Source organism: Schistocerca serialis, chromosome 1 (genome assembly GCF_023864345.2).
Source record: "Schistocerca serialis cubense isolate TAMUIC-IGC-003099 chromosome 1, iqSchSeri2.2, whole genome shotgun sequence".
NCBI classification, from domain to species: domain Eukaryota; kingdom Metazoa; phylum Arthropoda; class Insecta; order Orthoptera; family Acrididae; genus Schistocerca; species Schistocerca serialis.
Window position 1 is genome coordinate 669,661,556 of NC_064638.1, and position 26,098 is coordinate 669,687,653.

A 26,098-nucleotide genomic window follows, 5' to 3' on the forward strand; every position below is an offset into this window, starting at 1 on the left:
GATGTGATGTCCGTCGTCGGCTGAGGAAGTCTGTGCTGTCTCCGTACAGTGCCGGTAGAAATGGGCTCCTGACGCCCCACATTCACATTGGCAGCAGCCGGCTCTCGGTCGATAGCTCCATATGGCTCTGCAGAGGCGACGTGACGTCCGTCCGTCACAAACTTGCGGTCGCCCTGTGCGGCGGTTTTCGAGTTGGTAATATTGTGTCTATGACATAAATGCGTTGGATCTTGCTGCGGGTGTCAATTTCTTAAAGAGCTCTAGATTACTGCTGTATCACGTATCCACATATACCACTGAATGTAACTGCAAAATTATATCATTGTACGACACATAGTTCAGCAGATTCGACGTCACAGGCATTCAGATACGTGTTTTGCTTACAATGAGCGCAAATTACGCACACTATATTCATCCAGTGTTCCACTTAGCTACTTCCAACGTACCTCAAGCATAATTTCAAATACTTCCTGAACTTTTCCTCGTTTACATTCTCAACGCCAGATATTAAACACATAAACTCGTTTGTAAAATAATCAGATGTTTGAAGATGTTTTATGCATGTGAGTTCGATTCTTTAAAGAGTCTGGGCTTTACTGGTATCTACCGCTACAGAATAACTCAGTTTCCAGACCTCAACAGTGCCTGAGTTGAATCTTTAATATTGTATAAACAATCTCATTAAACCCGTTGTGGTTATATTAAAGCGTCATCTCAAAAAATATTTAAAATATTAAACTCTACAGACGTTTCTGCCGAGTTGCAGTGGCCTTCCTTAGGACAAAGACTGATTAATTAGGGTGTGGGTACTTCAACATATCGCTTTTCTGTCGGTGTCACTACACTCCTACGTCACATTTATAGAATTTTGTTGGTCCAAAATAACAATGATGGTAGCAGGAGAGGAGGAAGGGATATGTGACAGACTATTTGTGGGGGGCAGGTTGATAGTGGTTGGGACTTCTTTTACAGTCTTCTCGGTCTGTGACCCCATGACCGCCCTCCCTTTTTTCCAGTTTTAGGTCTGGTCTCACCGTTTATGCCTTAACTGTGTGTGTTTAATGTTCATTATTTTATAATCTGACTCCCCTGACTTGATCTGTCCACTTTTGGCAGACGCTCTTTCTTCTGTAACTCTCTTAGGAATCGCGAGACTGATGACCTAACTGTTAGGTCCCATAACCCCTAATTGTGGGTTGCACGGCTTGCTGGCAATTGGTGGCGCGCTACAGATCAGCGCCAAGCTTGTGGGGACCGTGTTTTCTTTCTGTTAATAGCGGAAAGACAACGCCAGTTGTTCATGCGCTGTTCGTTTGGCCGGTCTTGGCAGAGCCGGTGAGGCTGTTGCGCTGCGATCAGATGCGGCATTTCGTACCGGGGCTGCTAGCAGCCAGGACGTCGGAATCCTGTAGACATCTTCTCCGTTGTTGGTATTATTGGTGTCGTTAGGATTTCGATAGCCTGCCTCATTTTTCTTGTGCTCACTCGCTGCTGCCTTGCCAGTACCCGCGCTTTTTAAAACTTTGATAGCCTTCTCACAGTCGCGATGGTGCTCTCCTAGTATAGAACTGTTATTTGCCCCCAACCGGAAGTATCGCTCTTGGTCTGCTGTTATTTTAGGGCTAATAAAATGTAATAAATGGGACGTGGGTGGCCTAGTGACTCTGTCAGAAATACGATATACTGATGCACGCAGACCCCAGTAGTCAGTCTATGTCCTGAGGAAGGCTGCCGCACCACGATCGAAACGTCTGTAGGCCTCAGTATTTTAATTATTTTTTAAGATGACGCGATAATATACTCAGAATGGGTCTGTACAATATCGGATATTCAATCCAGGCGCTGTTGTCGTCAGGAAGCTGAGTTATCCCGTAATTTTAGATACTAGCAGATAACCGATTCCTTAAATAATCCAACTCCTATGTGTAGGCTAAAACATCTTCAAACGTATGATTATTTTATAAATGTGTTTGTCTGTTAAATACTTGACGTCAAGCATGTAAACCAGGAAAAGTTTATAAAATATTTGGAATTATGCTTAAAGGTCGTTGGAAGTAACTGAGTGGAATACTGGATGAATACAGTCTGGGTAATTTGCGATCCATTGTAAGCAAAATCTACTTTCTGATGCATCCCAATGTCTACGGCGTCAAATCTGCCGAACTATGTGTCGCAGAATGTTGTAATTTTGCAGGTACGTTTAGTGTTACACCTGGATATTGTTAGCAAAATGTATTGCGAATTTAGTCGCCAGTGAAGAAGTAACAAAATAAAACCCATGCCTGGTGCTGAAATTTTACTGCATGAACAGCGAAAATATAGTAAGCGATAATGTTATTTCCTTTCGTCGTATTGTGGAGGATGTCGACGAGAAAATGTTTCGTAAATGTTTGAAATTGTATGTGAAGTTTGTTGGAAGTCGCCAAACGCGCTTATTCTGGAATACTGGGTGAATGAAGACCGGGTATTTCCTCGCCGTCTCTTATACTGCTACAAGACAAGTTTCCAACTGTAATTCTGTACTTGTCATACTGTGTTAAACTTTTAATATAAGATTACACCTCTTAATGAGTATATGATGTCAGCATTTTAAATTCTTTAAATTCAGCCGATAATCACGCCAAACATTAGAAACCAAATTTTTGTTACCACTGAAAGCCGTTAGGTAGGCAACTTGCAATTTGTACTTCGTTCCGGGATAGTCGCTTAGGATTATAGATGCGATGACCCATGAATCTTGCACCAGTTGTCATCCCACCTTCAACGTCTGTGTTAGCTTCGTGCTGCCGTGTTCATTGCACATCTGTCTGCAGCAGGCTTTTCACGTATCATGTCTCCACTTTCATACGCCGCAGCTAGCCACAGCATTCGTACGTCATAACCGGCACGTCTTCAGAAGGGCCACCTTTCCTGTGGCATTTGCGAATTCAGTTTATCATCACCTGAATGTATGGACAGTGCAGCGTCCACATTTTTTTTTGGTATTGAGAGTGAATGTTGAGGCTAAATTGAAAATCAGTCATTGCTTCAGCAGTTGTTTAAGCCAATGCAGAAAATCAACCAAAACCATGGTTAAACCTTTGGGGATAAGAATTGTACATGTTAGTCGCTCTTCAGAAGCTCCTATCTCGTCGATTTTATTACTGCGCAGAGGTGCATGCCGGGGGGCTAGCACCAGCTAGCTCGACCGTAACGCCGTGTGCTGCCCGCTCTAGCACATAAAGGGCCGGCCGGCTACATGTTACTCAGCTGTGATAATCCACTCGCTATCCGCGCACAGGCAGAACCGCGAGGCCGTGTGCGACCTCACCAGCGCACGCTGCAGCTCGCGAACTCGGCTCCAGTTATATTTCTCTGCATGTCGCGTCCACCACACCCCGCTCGGGACGTGCCAGCATGACAACTGCTGCTGACGCTCTTCTATTTTTGGGAAAGCAGTATATAGAGCGGTCAGCCGTGCGCTGTTCTCGCTGTCTTGACGTAGCGCACTGGAACAGTTGACCACCGGCAGTTGTAGTTTGAGTATGTTCAGTGATTCTGCCGTAGTTTCTTGATAGAATAACTTTATAATTGTAAAAGATAAGCAGAATATTGTGAATGTTCCACAGTGCTACTTTGTTTCGTGATGCAGAAACTGGATATAATAAATATTTGACAATTTTAATACAAAATAAATGAGCTTAATTTGATATCAGTGGTATGAAGAATTTCTCGTACTCTAGGGAGGATGTACCTACAGAAAACAGAAAACGTGGATATGTAGGCAATCACAATAAAATAAATAAATACACGAAAAATGGAAGAATGGAATGGAACAGACAACGGGGGAAGAACTGGGGGTTTATGAGGATTAAATAAAGTTCGTAGGAGGAGAAGTATTAAGTTATGCTTTGCCATTTAATATTAAATCATCACTGTGGGTCAGATGTTTACTGATTTCCAAGGCTTCCAACAGATTGTTTCCTAAGTGGAGGACATGGAAATGTGTCTTGTAGCTATGGCCCTCAGGCAGTACATGCTCACCAACTGTCGATACACAATTCTGCAGTTGCCAGCTGTGGTTATGTTCAACCAGCCTAGGTGCTATGTCTGTGCCTGTTTGGCCAATATAAAACTTACCACAGTCGGCACAAGTAATTTTGTATGCTCTAGCGTTGGCCAGTAGTTGGGTGTTATCTTTTCAATTGAAAATGCATTGTCCTCTGGTATTCTTCACACAGGAGGAAACCCAATAGTAGCAACATTTCAGTGGTTTGGCTACGTTTTGAGATATCTGTCGTAGGTATGGGATATTACACGACTTCCTGCTGATTTTGGAAGGAACAGCAGGGGGAGGATAGAGAGGAGGTATAATTTTAAAATATTTGTTTCCTACATAAATTAGCCGGCCGCTGTGGTCGAGCGGTTCTAGGCACTTCAGTCCGGAACCGCGCTGCTGTTACGGTCGCAGATTCGAATCCTGCCTCGGGCATGGATGTGTGAGATGTCCTTAGGTTGGTTAGGTTTCAGTGGTGCTAAGTCTAGGGGACTGATGACCTCAGATGTTAAGTCGCAAAATGCTTAGAGCCATTTGATGAACCATTTGAACATAAGTTATGATCAGTCGGGACTGGTTTATAGCCATCGGTTGAGACAATTTTTTTATTGTGTCTAACACCTTATATGTTCAATTGTGTCACCACTGCACTGCTAAAGATAACGTTTACTAGGTGATTTTACCTCACTCTCGATGTGTCTTTCACGACGGTAGTCGAAGTGTAATGGTGGTCTTGCAAGTCGAAGCTGGTTAACGAAATAAATTAATACTGTAGAACATTGGCAGTATTATGATTTTCATGTATAACTATGTAGCTTAATGTTTACGAATTCCACAACATTATTCTGACACAGAAGATCACAACTCCAGTTACCTGTACCACGTAAATCGAAACTAGTGGAACGTTCGGAAGTTATAAGAAGGATGCAGAAATCATTGAAATAGGCGTACTTATAAAAGCGTCGGTGAAGAATATCTAGTGGACTTCCTCTGGATTGCGCCGGCCGGTGTGGCCGAGCGGTTCTAGGCGCTACAGTCCGGAGCCGCGTGACCGCTACGGTCGCCGGTTCGAATCCTGCCTCGGGCATGGATGTGTGTGATATCTTTAGATTAGTTAGGTTTAAGTAGTTCTAAGTTCTAGGGGACCGATGACCTCAGCAGTTATGTCCCATAGTGCTCAGAGCCATTTGAACCATTTTTCCTCTGGATTGCATCACACAAAAGACTACTACAAAAAGAGTACGTGAACCTCACCACAGAGGACGCTACATACATGAATTTCAACGCATCAGACCGCTTCCCTCAGCGAGCGTATATAACGCATGAAAAGAAGAGCAGAGAGATTCACCATGGCAGAGAGGCAGCCAGTAAGTACTATAATAAGTAACTTTATTGTCGCCCCATGATACCAGCAACTTTACGTCTCGTCCGCGCGTCATTTAGTAGTCATATGTGGGACAATATACAATTTAAGACAAAAAAAGGCGTACAGCGAAGGAATTATCCGAATGGGACGGAAATCGGTAGGTGTGATGTGCATATAGAAAACAACAAATGATTATAATTTCAGAAAAAATGGATGATTTATTTGAGAGAGAGAGAGAGCTTCACAGACTGTCTGCTGGCCCTTATTTGGCTTGGCATTGATTGAGACAGTTATTGGATATTGGTCCAAATTCTTCCAACTTGGCGCGTTAGACCGTCAAAATCTGGAGCTGGTGGGAGGGCCCTGCGCGTAAATATCCAAACGTTCTGAATTGGGGAGAGATCTGACAATCTTGCTGGTCAAGGTAGTATTTCGTACGCACGAAGACAAGCAATCGAAACTTAGGCCGTGTGTGGCCGGGCATTATCTCCCTGTGTAAGCCCAGAATGGCTTGCGATGAAGGGCGACAAAACGAGGTGTAAATATCGTCGACGTGCATCTGTGCTGTAAGGGTGCCGTGGATGACTATCAAAGTTCTGCTATGAAATGGAATGGCGGCCCAGACCATCGCTCCTGATTGTCGGGCCACATGAGCGACAGACACGTTGGTATCCCACCGCTGTCTGGGGCATCTCCAGATACGTCTTCGCTGATAACTGGGGTTTAATTCGAAGCGGAACTCGTAACTGAAGACAATTATACTCCACTCAGTGAGATACCAGGCCGAAGACAAGTCTGAAGACGTCCCGGACAGCGATGGGATACCAACATGACTGTCTCCCGCCATACGGCCCGACTACCGGGAGTGGAGGTCTGGGGTGCCATTTCATTTCATAGCAGGACCCCTTTGATTGTCATCCTTGGCACCCTAGCTGCACAGCAGTACGTCGACGATAGTCGACGCCCTGTTTTTTTGCTCTTCATGGCAAGCTATCCTGGGCTTACATAGCAGCAGGACTATTCTCGTCTGCACACGGCGGGAGTTTCTAATGCTTGTCTTCGTGCTTGTCAAACCCTATCTTGACAAGGAAGATCTTCGGATCTCTCCCCAATTGAGAACGTTTGCAGCAATATGGTTCAAATGGATCTGAGCACTATGGGACTTAACATCTGAGGTCATCATTACCCTAGAGCTTAGAACTACTTAAACCTAACTAACCTAAGGACATCACACACATCCATGCCCGAGGCAGGATTCGAACCTGCGACCGTAGCAGTCTCGCGGTTCCGGACTGAAGCGCCTAGAACCGCTCAGCTACCGAGGCCGGCGAGCATTATGGGCAGGATCCTCTAACCAGCTCGGGATTTTGATGATCTGATACGCCCATTGGGCAGAATTTGGACCGATATCCCTCCGAGGATATCCCGCAACTCTATCAGTCAATGCCAAGCCGAATAACTGTTCGCATAAGGGCCAGACCTGCTCAGTCTGTGAAGCTCTTTCTCTTGAATACATCATCCAATTTTTCTGAAATTGTAATCATTTGTTTGTCTGTACATGTTAATCATACCTACTGATTTCCGTCCCATTCGGATAATTTCTTCGTGGTGCGTATGTTTTTCTTTTCTTTTTTTGTCTCAGAATGTATGCGTTTCGCCCAGTTTCTTCGTGTAGTATGAAAAGCTGCTTTGCGTGGGTGATATCTGTAGACTAAAAGTAAATAGAAACGAGCATAAGTGCAGCCAAAACATCTTTCGCGTCAGTCGATTAGCGTCATTCATGGGCAGAGGAGGTAACATACTGCGTGCCAGACTTGCAGAGCTGAGTGCACATGTGCGAGAGTGAGGGGAAGGATGCTCCGGGAGCATGGGCAGCCTTCAGCCAGTGGTGGAGTGCAGGAAGACAGTACTTCAGAGGAGCGACGTGGCGCAGCAGGAAATTATCTGAATTGGGCGGATGTGCTGGCGCGGCGCCACGATTAGACTTGGCCGCTGTAGACATTGGACTGGCCTTATCCACTGCGCCGCCTGTGAAGCCTGTAATCCACCGGATACGTCGACGGCCGGGACAAATGTTAACCGTTGTCTTCCCACGAGACTTTAGCTCAAATTAACGAAGGCTGTGGAAAGTCATGAGCACTTGGCTGGCGTAACAAAAGTCTGTATGATGCACGGTTGTGCTCCTTATCTGTTCTTCGTGTAAGCCTACACTCTGCAAACCACAGCACAATGCCTTACAGAACGTCCTACCCATTCGGGCTTTTCCCCCGTCCCATTCACATATACAGCGCGAGAAGAATGTTTGCTGAAACGCATTTGTGCGCGTAGTAATTAGTCTAACATTGCCTTTGCCATCGCTATAGGATCAATATATATAGACTGTTGCAGTATATTCATTCATCGCTTAAATTTGGTCCTAGCAACTTAGTAAGTTTGTTTTCACATGGAAGTTTCCGTCTGTGTTGAGGTATCTGCTAGTTTAGCATCTTTCAGTATATTAGCGACGCTCTCCCACAAACTTGTGATCATTCGTGCTGCCCTTTTTTGTATACGCGCAATGTCTCCCGTTAGTCTTGTTTGTTACGGGTCCTACAGCCTTGAGCAATATTCTAGGTTGGGTCGCACTTGTGTTTTCTGGTCAATCTCTTTTACGGACTGATTGCATTTCCCTAGTGTCTTATCAATGAACCAAAGTCTGTCACCTGCTTTTCCTACGCTTTAGCCTACGAGATCGTTATATGTCGTATACCTGTAAATTGTTACACGCACGTATTTGACTGAGTTGACTGACTGCAAATGAGACTGATTGGTATTATAGTCATATAATAGTACTTTTCTGTAATATGTAAACCAGTTTGTCAGTCTTCGCACCATTTTTAAATCTTATTAAGAGTTTACAATATCTGTGCAGCTTTTTTTCAGACAGTACGTTATAGATAACATCATCTACTGCGAAAAGTATGAGCTTAGTGCTAATATTGTCTGGAAGGTCATTCATTCATATACGACATGAGCAGCCCTGCGGCGAAAACAGGTACAAAGTTGTGAATAGCAACTAAGATATTGTTCGTTAACTGTATGTGTGGAGGTGAGGTTACGAAAACAAACGTGTGAACAGTAATATTTGGAAGCGACTTGGCGTGCGGAGCGGATGTTTGAAAATGACAGTATATGAAGAGTCCATTATCACGTATTTTTGACAGGACGGTCTAAGGTGTTAGCTTTGATATCACACCTGTGAATTGGGCTATATTGTATAAAAGAGTAATCCAATTAGTAAAGACCGTTTCTCCTTAATAAGTTGAAGAAATATATTTTATTAAAAAATTCACTTAGAAATTGAAGCTTACTGTATTTCTCTACATGATCACCATCGTTACTTAAGACTTTTTAATATATGTCCACGCGCTTCAGAATTCGCGTGTCGCAGCCGACTGCTACCAGTCCATTATGCCAATTGCTCATAGCATCCTTCACCTCATCCTCATTTCCAAACCGTTTCCCGTTCATGAACGCTTTGAGCTTCGTGAAAGGGACTCTTGCACGATTTAATGCTTCACTCGACTCTTTGTACTATTTGTGATGAATGGCGGATGTTCGAGTCGAGTTTCGTCACACACTTTTGTTCGCCCAGTTTTGAACATTTCGTAGTCCTTCCTTAAATTTATTTCTTCATCACTGTATCAGAGTATTCAAAAATCGAATCACACCTCTGGACTCACTGTCGGTTTGTATTCGAACCACACAGTTCATTTTAAGCAATCGGCAATAGGAACTTGATTTGACTGGCACTCATCAGGGCCATAAAAGTGACGACTAAATTTCGTACCATATGTATTCGGTATTGTGGACACACACACCCGTTACAAAGTATTCGTTACCCGTTAAATTCGTTAATATAGCTATTATATATTAATACTCTTTTGCTAACCTACCAAGTCTTGGGTATAGTCGTGCTCTTGAATGCGCCGTTTGAATGGGCTCTTTCTCTTGAACACATTTTTGCTCAAATGTTTGAGCGGAGCGAAAATAAGGCTCCCGATAAATTGCAGAAGGGGTTTTGATCGAATCTTCGTAGCCAAAGAAAGAGAGGGAAATGGACAAATGCAGTATCACACTGACCTGCATGTGATCTAGTTTTGCATAAGCATTGCTTAAATCTAATTACGGTAGTTAACTGAGTGATTTGGGGGCAAATAGGAATATTTCACGAGCAGCTGCTGCTAGCTATGTAAATGAAGTGTCAAATTTCCGATCTTCTAGGCCTAGGTATTTTTCGCACAAAACGTTACAGGGTGTAAATGGCTTCCTTTAAATGAAGTACTAAATTCGGGACATTTCGAGAACAGAGGACGCTATGACAACTAATTAGGTGTCTAAAAGATCGTTTTTTCCTATCAAACATTTAAAATTAAAACTAAAAACTTAAAAAAGCGGTCAAATGTTTTATGAAGTAATTTGTCTAAAAATAAGAAATAAAATAGATTACAGAAACGTTTGACGCATCTTTGAATGATGTTCCAAATCGAGTACCGGTACAGCAAATTAAGTGCCAGTTGAGAATTTAAAGTTCATTGTTTAACTTTGGTTCTTTGAATTTTAAAGGGTACTTGAGGTTTTTTGTCTGATTGACTGCGTAGAACGTGCAGTTTGCTGTTGTGTGACCTTGACATATTTGTATCATCTGTGCCCGAAGATGTAAAAAAGATTTCGTCTCAAAATTTTTTTCAAGAGAGAATACTTTAAATATCTCGAAAGAGAATGGTCATTCTGTTTTACTGTACATGATATTGAGCATAACTGAAAGAACCATCTTCAGCATAATTGAAAAGGGAGTCAACGTTTCTCTAAGGTGTTTTATTTCTTACTCCTAGACAAATTATTTCGCAAATCATTTTGTTATGTTGCGAGTCGGCAGCCGCTATGTCCTCGTTCCAAATGATAAATAGGGAGAAGATGGCCAAAGGGATCCGTCGCCGTACGAATCTGGACAGGCAAACAAAAGACTAGTTGACACAAGTGTAGTTTAAACAAATATATATTGCACTCAACTTGTAGGTGAAGATTTGCTACATTTGACAACTTACGGCAGCGGTGGCTGGTTATAAGCAGAAGCCCGACACGGGCGTACATGTACGTACACTGGATGTTTGCCGGTAGAGCTAGCTATCTACAACTCGGTGTAACGTTCGGCACCAGCTAGCGACACGGAAGTAATCTTGAACTGGAAGACTGGTGCCCAGAGGTGCCTGCTGCTTTGTAACATCTTCCTGGCGGTCTCCATTGGTCGGAGACGTGGACGTTCTTCATTGGAGGCGCTGTTCAAAGCGCCGTTAATGGTAATAGTTGACGTCGTAAGAGTACCCAAAAATTTCCGCTACTGCCAGTCTGCTGAAGGTAACGAATTGGAGGGACACAGTATCGGGCCCGAACCGTGTGCAAGGAAGAAAACATGCGAATGACGAGAAGTTTCAGGTAGTAACGAAACGCTACTTACAAGGGAACCTCCCCATCGCACCCCCATCAGATTTAGTTATAAGTTGGCACAGTGGATAGGCCTTGAAAAACTGAACACACATCAATCGAGGGAACAGGAAGAAGTTGTGTGGAACCATGAAAAAAAAAAAGCAAAATATGCAAACTGAGAAGTCCATGCGCAAGATAAGCAGCATCAAGGATAGTGTGAGCGCTGGAGCGCCGTGGCCCCGTGGTTAGCGTGAGCAGCTGCGGAACGAGAGGTCCTTGGTTCAAGTCTTCCCTCGAGTGAAAAGTTTAATATTTTATTTTCAGACAATTATCAAAGTTCAGGCACTCACACATAATCAACTTCGCTCTCCAAAATTCCAGGACATGTTCAGATTTGCTTGGACATGTGCAGTATTTGACGGTCTACACACGGAAAAATTTGAAAACGTTAAAAACATATGTTTTGACAGAGCACAGGGAAAACTGTTGGATTCATTTGTCGCAGTTTATGTGACGAACTCTTATGTTTTCATCACTTTTTTAGGAGTGATTATCACATCCACAAGGAAACCTAAACCGGGCAAGGTAGAAGAATCTTTTACCCATTCGCCAAGTGTACAAGTTAGGTGGGTCGACAACATATTCCTGTCATTTGACGCACATGCCGTCACCAATGTCGTATAGAATATATCAGACGTGTTTTCCTGCGGAGGAATCGGTTGACCTATGACCTTACGATCAAATGTTTTCGGTTCCCATTGGAGAGGCACGTCCTTTCGTCTACTAATCGCACAGTTTTGCGGTGCGGTCGCAAAACACAGACACTAAACTTATTACAGTGAACAGAGACGTCACGAACGAACGGACAGATCATAACTTGGCGAAAATAAAGAAAGTAAGCTTTTCACTCAAGGGAAGACTTGAACCAAGGACCTCTCGTTCCGCAGCTGCTCACGCTAACCACGGGACCACGGCGCTCCTGAGCTCACATTATCCTTCATGTTGCCTATCTTGCGCATGGACTACTCAGTTTGTATATTTTGCTTATTTTTTTCGTAGTTCCACACAACTTCTTCCTGTTTTCTCGATTGATGTGTGTTCAGTTTTTCAAGGCCTATCCACTGTACGAACTTATAACTAAATCTGATGGGGGTGCGATGGGGAGGTTCCCTTGTTAGTCCCTCTTGGATTATCGCTACTTACGAAGAGAATATGGCAAGTGACATCACCCGATTTCCCAGGAGCGTCGCTCAGTGGAAGAGAAGTCAAAATAAGCGAACGCGTGTTTCCGCTTGTCGGTATATACTTAACAGTTTCTGAAAAAAAAAAGTCAAAATTTTCGACGTGTTTTTCAAGTACTTCATGTACTTTTTCCCGACGACACCCTGTGGCGAAGTAGTGGCCCAGAGGTTAGTGTTGGGCTTGTGAATTTTGCGCCTCGTGTCAAAACTCAATTACGGTTTTTATTTATTTTATTTTTGTTTTTATTTATCGGAAGAAGATTACTATTCGAATGTTTCTTATCAAATTGGAGGATAGAAGGGCGTTATATTAACTGTAAAATTACAACTGGATTTCACAGTAAGTGTCAGATATTTATTATGTAATATATGTGCGCATGGTATGTTGAGGGGTTACAGTCTTTTTACATTCTCATATTCTGGTATTTCATTCTGATATAAATTCTTATCTTTTAAGCATATGTTTATTGTTCAGTAAGATTTGGTGCATTCCTTTGGATGATGCCGATCGTAGAAATATTCGAAACACAGATATTCCAAACACAAGGAGAATTGCGCGCAGGCAAGTTTGACTCGGTGACATTTCTTCGTATGAATATCACTCTGGAAAGAAACTATGTTAACATTACTGAAAATTTCGCACGTTGGCAATAATTTAGCAGCAAACCAAGCACAACGGATCACTTTTCCGAAAATTGGCTCTTGCAGTTGATTATGAATCGAGATACGCTACTCGAATTTCACCGAAAACCATTTACAATATCTGTCTCATTATTTTGTTTTAATTCATTCATCTGACATACAATTAACAGACGAATAAGGACGATGTATATCAAAATAATCTGGAAAACATTCTTGTAGTAATCTTCTACAGACACAGGTATATAAATGAAAAAAGGTAATAATCGGGTTTCGCACATGGGGCGCAAATTTAAGAAGCCCTCACGCTGACCACTGTGCCCCCATTTCATATGAGGATGCCACGCGGTAAAAGGCACATAAAGTACCTCGAAAACTTTCACCGTCATTTTCTCAGAAACGGTCGAGTATCTACGGGTACACCGAGACTCATATTCCCTTATTTTGACTCCTCTTCCACTGAGAGAAGTTTGTGGGAAATCGGATTATGACCTTGCCGTGTTCTCCTCGTCAGTAAGGAATACGTACGATATGTTACAGCCCTAGCATCTGACAAGACGGCGAGGAAAACATTCGACATTGGAACCTGCGCTGTGGTGGTCTAGCACGTGCAGCTTTAGGTCCCGGATTCAATCCCGGATGGCGGCGGGGTTTTATTGTTGTTCCAGTCCCTTCAGGACGGGCCCAGGTCCACTCAGCCTGCTGTCAAATAACAATCTGACATCCTTGGCGGGATAAGAGGCGGCCGGGCCGGGCGATGGGCCCACCATCCTCTCCCTTCGAGTGCCGCGGTGACAAAAGCCTTTACTCTACCTGCAGTCAGGCCAGACCTTACGTTTTACCTTTGGTTCTCAGCGAAAAATTACTCTGTTCTCGCCTCCACGAATTCCTTTTACGATTCGTTGACGACTACGACATGTATACTCACACATTCTGTCCATTCATTTTATTCAGAAACATTCGAGTATCTACGGATAAGTCGAGACTCGTATTCGCTGTTATGTAACTGTTTATAACAGGAAACTCTTGTCTTTAATCATGAGGAAGAACGTTCTGTTGAGTACAAAATAACGACAATAATTATTACATATCAGAAAAGGCTGCAGAAATTTGGGAAACCGTCGACGGTTCTTAACAATGAAGGGTGGAAGAAAAAGGTTCAGCAGTAATAGGTAGAAACCGTTATCAGATAACCAGCTACTAGTGTTGTCAAACTGCTGCAGCCTACCGTAAGTAAGCGTAGACTACAGTAGTTTTCCTAGTAGCTTCGGTCAGTTAAGATCGCAACCGTATATCTTTAAGTTAGATCAGTTGCGTGCTTATAGGCCATTACCTCATTTCAATCGCTTTGTCTGCGTATCCGATCAGTACGATATCTCAATAGAGTCCCCTAGAAACGGGAAGCGATGAACCGTGAATGTATGAAGGGCCGCGTAACCTAACGAACATTCTTTTTCCTGCCTGTTACTTAAAAAATACAGTACTTATAGCAGATTTGAAGCTGTCGATGTCTTATTAACGTTTCATTAGAAAATTGTTGATTTGTAACGTGAAACAGAGGGTTATTGTAGGAAAAAAAATACAGATTTATCATATCGCTCTAGAAGTCGCAATTTTCTCAAAAAGCAATATTTTGCTTCAATATTTCGTCCGGATTATATAAAACATGTTTACATTATTGCTTAGCAGTTTTCGCGCTTATCAATTATAACAGGAAACACTTGTCTTTGATCATGATAAAGAACGTTCTGTTGAGTAAAAAATAACAACAGTCATTATATAGATTTTTTTTTTATTTGTGCATGTAAACTCTGCTTGCATCAGAAGTAATTGTTTTGTTTACATAAAACTGCAACCAATTTCTTTTACTTATAAAACGCAGTTTATATTTTGTAAGGGTATAAAATAACAATTGACTAACACTGAACGATGTGCAGTTCTACTTATGTGCAAAACAAACAGTTCCTCTCTCACACGTTAATTTATGTTTCTTTTCTCTATCAATGCTGCCAATACTACCGGTAATCGTACTTTTTACTGCGTCATTTATGTGCTGTACCAAACCTACGGAACGGCTGTTTTGCAGAGCGCAACTCTACCACCTAGCGTTTGTGGCAGGAAATGAGTGTGTGTGTTCTGAGAACGGGCACGTGACGGAACTTGAGGCCTTATGTGGTTTCCAGCCATGATGAAATAGTAAGCTGCTCAAGTGTGTCCCGGCGAGGCCTTCGTTGAGAACTGTAGGCTTCAGCGCTTAGACGTGTTCTGTTCAACAGTGTTGACAGCTCTCGCGACCATCTGCATCGTGTTGCGGAAGCCGCCGAAGTGCTGTCAAATGGAAAGGCTTTCCAAACGAGTGCAACTGCAGGAAATTTTACAGCGCCCACGGGACGTTAGAGCCAAAATCCTAAACTGAGTGCTTAAAATTATGGAACTAACTATCGGAAATGAATATATAGTAAGTTTTTTCACACAAACAGCTCACACCGTATAGAGACAACTTAAGCTGCCAGTCTCACTGCGTGCAATACAAAGACCCTCAAAATTTTGTCGCTCTGTCTCAAAAATCCCTGTTATTTGCTGTACGGTAAGACTGCAGATGCCGCCTATCGATTTATGCTGAATTTTAATCTGTCAACGGCTAATGGAAGCCCATATGAAAAATACGAAGGAATGAGATCTGGCAATCGCGGTGGCCGTGGGACAGGCAGGACTTAGTCCTTTCTGGCCAACGATCAGAATATCAGTTGCCCACAGATATCACGCTGACATGGGTGATGCACTCTCATGTTGCAAGCATATATTCTAGCGAAGGACAAGAGTTACAGACTCCAATTTCTGTGGCAGCACATTACGAACGACTATCGAGTACCGTGCACCATTCAAACGAAGTGGCAATAAATAAGATCCCAATAACAGATGTTGTTCAGTTCGAGTCCACAAGTCGATTAGAGTACCAGAGCCTCATTCGAAGAACGCGACTGCTATCCTACTTCGAGTAGTAATATGCGTTACTCTGGGACCCAGTAATTAATTAAAGCAATTCAGAAAAGCATCAACAATGGCCAAGTGCTGTGTATTCGTATACCTACAAGTAAAAATACGATGACTCCATCACTGCGACCATGTAGGTATTAAAAATAAAAAGTATAGACTATTTCATTTACTGAAAGAGGCGTTAATTACCACGGCTGAAATCATAGACATTGAAAGGGCACAGCATGACCACCGCAGTTAACCATATCGGAGCAACAACGTATTGGCTCTCCGCGATGCAAGGCCTGGAATCAAGTGGTGAAGACAAAATGAGTAACTTTTCATCACATCAAATAGCTGCTACTATATTAAAGCTAGAAAGAGACGGTACAATGTTACCACCTGTAGGGAACAAGGGACATGCTGCAGTTGCCAAGGAGACTGACCAATTGGCACAGAAAGCGACAAAGACTGGAATAAGTGAGCGAAGCATACCAGCGGATGGTGTACTCCTTGAGATGGGTAAAAGAGAACGGAGCAAGGCGTGGGAGACCATAGCTCTGAACAAGGGCTCCTGGAACAAACACTTTGTCTCACATTTACCGATGGCCCATTGATACGCTGAAAATAGGGATATAAAATTTAACTGGCATAGGGAATAAGAGACAGTTTCTAATGACTACCGCCCGGTTGAAATTCAACCAAGGCTGCTCCCGGAAACACCTCTGTACAATCAGCGCCTTACCATCACCGTCGAGACCCACGAGAAAGAGTTGCCGCGGCGTGTACGTCACGAAGGTAGGCCTGAACGCCGTCGCTCGCTCAGCTCAGCATACAAAATGCGTTTCTAAACCTGTTCACTCGTAGCTGGGCGTGCACGAACTAACGAGAATTGCATCTTCTACTGGAATCTGCTATTATTAAATCCTACTGATTAACAGCACTACAACAAAATTTAATTTAAGAGCAGCGCTCGACATAAACGGTATTACGGCTTGTTCATAGCGTTTAGTCTCTTCTGCTTAACAGTCCTCGTTTCATAAAAGAATTGGTGCCTTATGCAACAGATAATCATTTTGGCATGATTTTAATTTTCTTGTACCCGAGTACAGCCGTAACAAATTGTATGTAACCCTATGGACTTCCGATCATTGTAGGACTAATAACAGTAAAACTCCATAATAACGGATTCTAGTAGAAGATGCAATTCTAGTTTGTACGTACGCACCTAGTTACGAGGTAACATGTGTGGAAACGTAGTTTGTCTGCTGAGCTGAGCGAGCGAGCGAGCTAGCTCTGGCCTACCTTCGTGACGTAAGCGCCGCTGCCAGTCTTTCTCGTAGGCCTCGATCACCATACTGCGACATTGAGTAGATCCAGGATTTCAGTCTCATGTACTATGGCTGCCGTAGATACAGAGGAGTATCAGACTGGCTGCTTAGAGATCTGGTTTGCATAAATCAAGAACTTACCTCGAATGGGTTTACATTTCTGATAATAAATATTGGCATTTATAAAATGCTTGTGGAATTTGTTTTAAAAGCTGGGATGAAATTGTAGCCATTGAGTCTACCTGACAAAAAAAGTCTATATTCATTTTCGTACACGTTCACACCATCTGCAGGTATGTAAGTGATTCCAGTTGCATTTCTCTGTGACAAGTAGAACGGTCATCAGAGTGAGTATAGCTGTTCGTGTTTAGTATTGTTAGCAGGTGTTGTGGGGTATGTAAGGGGCGTGGACTGCCTGAGATAGAGTTGCTTCGAACTCTTGTGAGACTGTATTATCAGCACTGACAGAGTGTGGAAAGAGCCTCATTGTGGGACTCCATTTGGGCGCCTCTTGCAACTGTGAAGAATGCAGATTTGTGGGATATTCGGATGTGACGTGGTCCGGTGTTGGTCTGCGTGGGAACGCGAGGACAGGCATACTTGACAAGATTCCAGTCGTCCACGTCTGACTACTACAGAGGAGAATGGCCATATAGTGCACCAAGCGCATCGTAATCCTTTCAAATCTGCGCCTGCCATCTGAGAACTCCCTGCAACATCCTGTCTCATGCCCGCTCCGTTGGTCAGAGACTAGCAGCAACCGGACTATGGAATTACCGTCCTGTGCAAAGGCTGCCGTTAACACAAAACAAACGGCTGTTTTTGTAGCGGTACCGTGACCGGAAAACAGGGCTGACATTATGTTCAGCGATGAATAGCGGTTCTACTCTACCCCGGATGATCATCGTCTGAGAGTCAGGCGGCAATCTGCAAAGAAATCCCTTTTCTCCAATGTTTTACAGAGCCACAGCGGTTTAATCCGGTCGCCATGGCGCGGGGAGCTGTCGGGTATGACTTCAGGCACGAATTGAAGTTATTGGGAGAACTGTGATGGCACAACGGACATCGGGGACACCCTGCGCCGTCATGCTTCTGATGCGACAGTATCATGGGTGGAAGTTTTCAACAGGACAATGCAGGACCGCAGGTGGAACGTGTCTCTGCGAACTGTGTGCGTGATTTTGAGATACTCCTGTGGCCAGCAAGATTCCCACATCCGTCGTCGTTAGAACACGTGTGGCGCCAGCTCGTACTGTGGTACCAGTTCGGGTGTCAACTCCTCCCCAGTGCCGGTATCAAGGACATCGAGGACCAGTTAACAACATTTGAGTGCCCGCTCGCCTTAGGAAAGGTTCCACAACTTTGACACCCAGCCCCCTCCCAATCGAACCAGTGCCAGAGGGAGTGCAAGCTTAGCTCGTATGGATAAGTGGGCTCATACTGCTAATTTCCGTGTAAACATGACTCTAACGCTCAGCCCGCGGCAGCCCACCGCACTGGGTGGGCTGGGTCGCCGGTCAAACACACATCCCGCGCTGCGTACCGGGCTCTACCACTCTAGACGAGCTGTTACCTCCTCTCAGAGAGATCTCATACTGAAAAAAGCGTTTAGCACGAAACTGTTGCGACCAAAATATTTTTATTTGTTACGAGAAATTCATTTTACACTATGCATGCGAAATAAATATCGACAATATATTAGAAGTAATTTTCAGAAATGCTGTTTGCTGCTAAAATGTACACATGCAGTTGCTAATACACCTCATTAGAAACATTTGTTTACGCTTTGAATATCTTCATTTTATGTAAAAGGACGGGTTGTATTCGCATAGATTTTTCGGCCATTAGACACGTAAATTAGGTTTCACAATATCCAGAATCACAATCGAAAACTGAATGACTATTATAATGAAATGTGCTGACAGTGGTAGTACCTCCATCTGCTCAAAAGCAGGATTGTTTATTTCGTTCAGTCTAACAAATAAACAAAAATAAGAACAAAACTTCTGAGAGTTGGTGTAACTACATAAAGTATGTACTGAATATCTAATTTTACCGAGAAGCAGATTATTCTAATGGCAAACAGTTTTGTTTCGTGCTAAAGAAAAACTGAGTACGTCATTAAGCCGGATCCACTGTACTCCCACTGTACTCTTTCATGTCAGGTAAGCGTTCTCATGTAAAACTTTTGTCATACTAAAATCAAAACATGACGACTCGGGGTTCACTGAAACTGGCGACGTAATATCTACATTGCAGTAACAATTCACAAAGAAAGAGATTCATTTATTTGGCTGCAATAAACCAACACTAATTTGAGAACAGTTTGCATAAATGAAAGCTACAAGGCAAACAGATACAATAATCGACAATCGGTCTAGAGAGAACAGAAAACAAATCGTGGCGTGGAAAACATTTGCACCACATTCTTTTATTCATTTTCTCTTATATTGGAGTTGCTATGAAGAAAGAGGCCAATGGCCTTGCCGCAGTGGTAACACCGGTTCCCGTCAGAACACCAAAGTTAAGCGCTGTTGGGCTGGGCTAGCACTTGGATGGGTGACCATCCGGTCTGCCGAGCGCTGTTGGCCAGCGGGGTGCACTCAGCCCTTGTGAGTCAAACTGAGGAGCTAGTTGATTGAGAAGTTGTGGCTCCGGTCTCGGAAACTGTCAAACCGCCGGGAGAGTGGTGTGCTGACCACGTGCCCTTCCATATCCAGCCGGCCGCGGTGGCCGAGCGGTTCTAGGCGCTTCAGTCCGGAACCGCGAGACTGCTACGGTCGCAGGTTCGAATCCTGCCACGGGCATGGATGTGTGTGATGTCCTTAGGTTAGTTAGGTTTAAGTAGTTCTAAGTTCTAGGGGACTGATGACCTCAGATGTTAAGTCCCATAGTGCTCAGAGCCATTTGAACCATTTGAACCTCCATATCCGCATCCAGTGACGCCTGTGGTCTGAGGATGACACGGCGGCCGGTCGCTACCGTTGGGCCTTCATGGCCTTTTCGGGAGGGGTTTTTAGTTTTTATGAAGAAAGACAAGAGCATGAACAACGTCCGAGTCCAGAAGATACCGTCGTGCACTTAAAATGAAACTTGCCGCACTAAAATCTCTCTCTGACCCAAAGATGGATGACTGTACACACCCTTTTTTTCTGGCAATCTTATGGAGACCCGGAAAGATTTGTCCGTTTTCATTTTAGTCACAATCTGCAATTTCGACCAATTTACAAGTCTTGTTTAAATAAGACTTGTAATATACCGTTTGACAAATCATCAGAGTTCGGAGTACTACTGTAGAGAAAAAAAAGTTCCGTTCTTAAAAATATTTGAATTATCTTCCAGCATTTGAGGACTTTTTCAATGTTGCTCTCAGATTCTACCTGGACAGTCTAAAAAACAGCCCACGTATATTTGGCTATTATTTAGATGAGAATATACCTGAGATGACAGTTTTTTCTGGGCCCGAATTAGGGCTTTATTTCGTAGACAGCGCTTCATCAGGGAGCATCCTCTTGTGAATGGTCATTTGAAATTATTTTTGTAGTAGTTACTGAATTGTATGCTTTACCTCACCGATGACTTCACGCCTCTGAGGTTCAGACGTCATATTCAGATGTAGAAATGGTGCCCATAGGAAGTAGCTAGCTCGACGTGCCTTTTCCTCTACATAATTTTTCAGGTGGATTCGTAATATTTGCTTCAGAGGCTTCTCCGTCCTGAGGATCTTTACTTGTTTTTCAGGAGCTTTATCTTCCCGGGAACATAAGATGCAATGTACGTGATTTTTGCTATTACAATTCTTTTGAGGTCTTCTTAAAAGGCTGTAAGAAAAATCCCTGGACAATTCCTCAAATAATTTACATGCTAATGAATACCAGTTTTATATTAAAACACAACAGCATACATACCGCTAGATGGGAAATCAGTTCATCCGTTAACGTGATGTTAATCCATCTGTTCTCTCTGTTTCTCATTTATCAGAGAGCTTTTTACACAGTATCGAATAGTGTCTTTTGCCTGATTAACGCATGGTCAATCGTGTGTCCCAGTGTTCTCTCTAGGATACGAACAAGGGCGCTTTGCTTTGCAAATGTCACAAGTTTCTTCACTGCAGTCAGAACAAGACGTAGTTTACCGTTTTCTTGACATACTTTTCTTTCATATGCCGCACATTTTCTTTCATATGCCGCACATTAAACGTACTTCGTAGCACTGTGTTCAGCATTTGACAGGAACAATTCAGTCTAGAATATACATGAAGAGCAATGGGAGTGTTGGCACCTTGGTCTGTCGTAAAAGGTGCATGTTTCAGATAAATCATCTCAAAAGTCCTTTCTAATATTTTAATCTGTTTTAGACGCGTCTGGAAACCAGGTCGTAAACAAGAACCGTGATATGAGGTCCCAATTAACAAAATAAGGAATTGTACGTGTCAGGTAATGAATCCTGTTTGCGCTACATTCCACATATCTGTGTCGGCGAATATTCACCTCCGATCACTTAGTGAATTACTTCAGGCCTAAATTCCTTTCTAAGGTTTTTCGCTTTTTCTGTGATATGTCGTGAGACTTCTTCATCTCCCAGTACCTACTGCAGCCTACATTCTTCTGAATCTGCTTAGTGTATTCATCTCTTGGTCTCCCTCTACGATTTTTACCCTCCACGCTGCCCTCCAATACTAAATTGGTGATCCCTCGATGTCTCAGAACATGTCCTACCAACCGATCCCTTCTTCTGGTGAAGTTGTGCCACAAACTTCTCTTCTCCCCAATCCTATTCAATACTTCCTCATTAGTTATGTGATCTACCCATCTAATCTTCAACATTCTTCTGTAGCACCACATTTCGAAAGCTTCTATTCTCTTCTTGTCCAAACTATTTATTGTCCATGTTTCACTTCCATACATGGCTACACTCCATACAAATACTTTCAGAAACGACTTCCTGACACTTAAATCTATACTTGATGTTAACAAATTTCTCTTCGTCAGAAACGTTTTCCTTGCCATTGCCAGTCTACACTTTATATCTTTCCTACTTCGACCATCATCAGTTATTTTGCTCCCCAAATAGCAAAGCTCCTTTACTATAAGTGTCTCATTTTCTAATCTAATTCGCTCAGCATCACCCGACTTGATTCGACTACATTCCATTATCCTCGTTTTGCTTTTGTTGATGTTCATCTTATACCCTCCTTTCAAGACACTGTCCATTCCGTTCAACTGCTCTCCCAAGTTCTTTGCTGTCTCTGACAAAATTACAATGTCATCGGCAAACCTCAAGGTTTTTATTTCTTCTCCATGGATTTTAATACCTACTCCGAACTTTTCTTTTGTTTCCTTTACTGCTTGCTCAATATACAGATTGAATAACTTCGGGGAGAGTAGATAACTGTAATACAAATTAAACTGAGGCTTACGACGTGGCAGTGGTGTGTAGATGCTACAGTTACGACACAAAGTTGCGTGTTTTGACTGAAACTTTCTTCCCAACATAGCGCTAACAATAGTACATGAGGCGATGCCCACGACTTGCAGTTTTGATTATATTGCTAGAGTAAAATATCATTTGTGATACAGAATTACATAAATATACGATAAAAGAAGTGTGTGTTCCAAATTGTGGAAATAAAAGGTAAAAAATTGTGCGGAGCAGCCTGGCCTACGCAGTGATGTCATGGTCTCGCTTCGTCCGCCAAGGTATTGCCCAGTGCGGAACAGTGCGGTGTAAGCCCGTCGGTCGGGCTGATTTGAAAGGCTGAGGGGGAGCAACGCCAGCCCGCAGCACCCCGACCACAGGCAGGAGGCCCAGCCCGGCCCGTGCGATGACGTCATGAGCTCGTTCCGTCCGAGACGGCTGAAGCCCAGTGCTGAGCAGCGCGGCGCCCGCCCATGAGACGGACCGTTTGAAATACTCATTTCCGACCATTGGTTTCGCGTCTCAAAATGTCGTTCGGGTTGTATACTTTTGTCGCTAAAGACTTGGTGCACCCTGTGAATCTTTGTATGTCTGTGTAGATGCAGCAATAGTAAAACGATTACATATTTTAATTGGCATTGTCACCTAATTCGTATTGTAAGTGCGCATCGAAGGAGGTCCACTTGATGTGACGCAATGAAACGAGATTACATTTGAAAGTTATCTCTGCGACGTGATCACCTTTACAGATCGAATATTGAAGACCAGCTCTGGACACAATACTAAATGATAAAACAGATTCATTAATCTGCGAAGGGCTCCAGTTTTGACGTATACAGTCACCTGATTGTGAGTGGTGCGTAATAATTCGTAGTAAATTAATCGATGAATGATAATGTTTTGTTAGTGAGTTGCGGTCGATTATACGGGGAATGAGGGTACGAAATAGCTGGTCGTTTACATATCGTGCAATGAATTTTTGGACGTGAGAAATGTAAGTTTAGACTTAAGTTTAGCAACTGACGAAATTTGTTTGCCTGTGTGTGTGAATGTATGCACGGATATACACTACGTGATCAAAAGCACCCGGACACCTGGCTGAAAATGACTTACAAGTTCGTTGCGCCCTCCATCGGTAATGCTGGAATTCAATATGGTGTTGGCCCGCCCTTAGCCTTGATGACAGCTTCCACTCTCACAGACATACGTTCTGTCAGGTGCTGGAAGGTTTCTTGGGGAATGGCAGCCCATTCTTCACGGAGTGCTGCACTGAGGAGAGGTATCGATGTCGGTCGGTGAGGCCTGGTAGGAAGTCGGCCTTCCAAAACATCCCAAAGGTGTTCTACAGGATTCAGGCCAGGACTCTGTGCAGGCCATTCCATTGCAGGGATGTTATTGTAGTGAAACCACTCCACCACAGGCCGTCCATTATGAACAGGTGCTCGATCGTGTTGAAAGATGCAATCGTCATCCCTTAAAGTAAATTGGTAAATCCGTTGGGCTCATTGGTAAACAGGATATAAGAGTTCTTTCCTGCTGCTGGATCTGTGAGAATAGTAAATTCAGTTACAGTATTTCGCATAGTTTTAATCTGCAAATGAGTAGGCTTACAGTGTTTCGGACGATACAGGTCCCATGGTTGGGTTCTGATGATAAGACGATAAGGCATACGTACAACTTGGGTGTTTCCTGCTAAAACCGACAATGACGAAGAAAAAATAAATAGCACATAGTTGTTTACACAATTCTTGTTTAAAGTTATTTGTGAGAAGGAAGAATGTAGGTGGAAGAAATAATTTTTGTAATTGGTTAAATGCGCTGATACGTAGTTAAAACGGACTGCGAGAAAGAAAACGAAACCGCGCATTTCCACAGCACAACATAGCAGAGTATTTTTTTAAATTTTTTTTCCGCAGTCGGTTTTAACAGATAATTTGAGTCTTGTAATGTACGTGCAAATGTTTAGTAGAATTTCGTGTAGAAATCTGAAGTAAATGCGGCAAGAAGATACATAGCATTGTCCGTTTGAACGATATTGGAGTATTGTTTAAACTGAGCGAGTTGGCGCAGTGGTCAGCGCACTGGACTCGCGTTCCGGAGGACGACGGTTCAAATCCACGTCCGGCTGTCCAGATTTACGTTTTCCGTGATTTCCCCAAATCGCTCCAGGAAAATGCCGAGATGGTGCCTTGGAAAGGGTAGGGCCGATTTCCTTCCCCATCCTTGACACAATCCGAGATTTTGCTCCATCTATAATGACCTCGATGTCGACGGGACGTTAAAGCCATTCTTCCTTCTTTCCTTCCTTTTTAGTATTGTTTAAAAATTTGAAGTGAATCGTTCAAGAACTTTTCGGGATTTTTGTTAAATGGTTCAAATGGGTCTGAGCACAATGGGACTTAACTTCTGAGGTCATCAGTCCCCTAGGACTTAGAACTGCTTAACCTAACTAACCTAAGGACAGCACACACATCCATACCCGAGGCAGGATTCGAACCTGCGGCCGTAGCGGTCGCGCGCTTCCAGATTGTAGCGCCTAGAACCGCTCGGCCACCGATTTTTGTTAACATTTCCCCTCTGTATGGTATACATTTCTTTATACACCATATACGGGGTGGATCATTTTAATCTATAATGGAGAATAAATCGGGATAGAGATGAGATAAAGCAGTATGTTCTAGATAAAAGTTGAAGGTGACAAAGAGGGCCACGCATTGCTACTATTGGCTGTTACCTTGATCATGATTTTCAAGGTGATTTGGAGGTTAAAGTGATTTTTTAAAATGAGAACCCTAATAATTTATTTAAGATTTGAAGAGAGCAACAAATTTTACGTGTGAAATGATACGTTACTCAAGGTCATGGCTAGCTCAGTGAAGGTTAAGTAAGCAAATATGTTTTTAGTTTTAGTAGGGATTAACTCAGAATAGAGGAGGGATACAGTCATATACAATGTTACGTGCAGATTGGAAGGAGTATAAGGGGTTACGCATCATTACCAGTAACCATGATTTTGAAGGTAGTTATCGAAGGTCATTCGAAGGCTGAGTTTTGTTTCATGGAACTGGCTATCTGTGACGTCGGATTTAGAAAGAACAACAATTAACGTATTTATTGACAAAAATAAATACACCACAGCGTATAAATGTTATCGTGGCATTTAAAAGACAGAACAAACCTAAATAAAATGTAGATAATTCATTTACAAGTCGATGAATGTGTCCCCTCGCCTCTCATTCTTCGGGACGCCTCTTCCAATTGTATGTTACATTGCGTTTTCCGGTATCCCTCCTCTGTTCTAAGTTAATCCCTACTACAATTAAAAACAATTTTGCTTATTTGACCTTCATTGAGCTAGCCATGATCTTGAATAATGTATCATTTTATAAGTGAAATTTGCCAATCTTTTCAAATCTTGAATCAAATATTAGGGTTCCCATTAAAAAAAACCACTTTAACCTCCAAATCACCGTGAAAATCACGATCAAGGTGACAGCCAATAGTAGCAATGCGTGACCCTCTTTGTCACTTACATCGTGTACCTAAAAAATTTTGCTTTATCTCATTTCCATCCCGAGCTACTCCCCATTATGGATTAAAATGGTCCACCCTGTATATGTATGTC

At 42.9% G+C, this 26,098-nt stretch overlaps 1 protein-coding gene and 1 pseudogene across 1 annotated transcript in view; both read left to right on the forward strand.

Annotated features, from left to right (window-relative positions):
• Positions 1-26,098, forward strand: part of LOC126422701 (phosphatase and actin regulator 4-like) — a 424,446-nt gene that overhangs the window by 284,775 nt on the left and 113,573 nt on the right. The window lies entirely within an intron of this gene.
• On the forward strand, positions 19,529-19,646 carry LOC126429040 (5S ribosomal RNA; annotated as a pseudogene).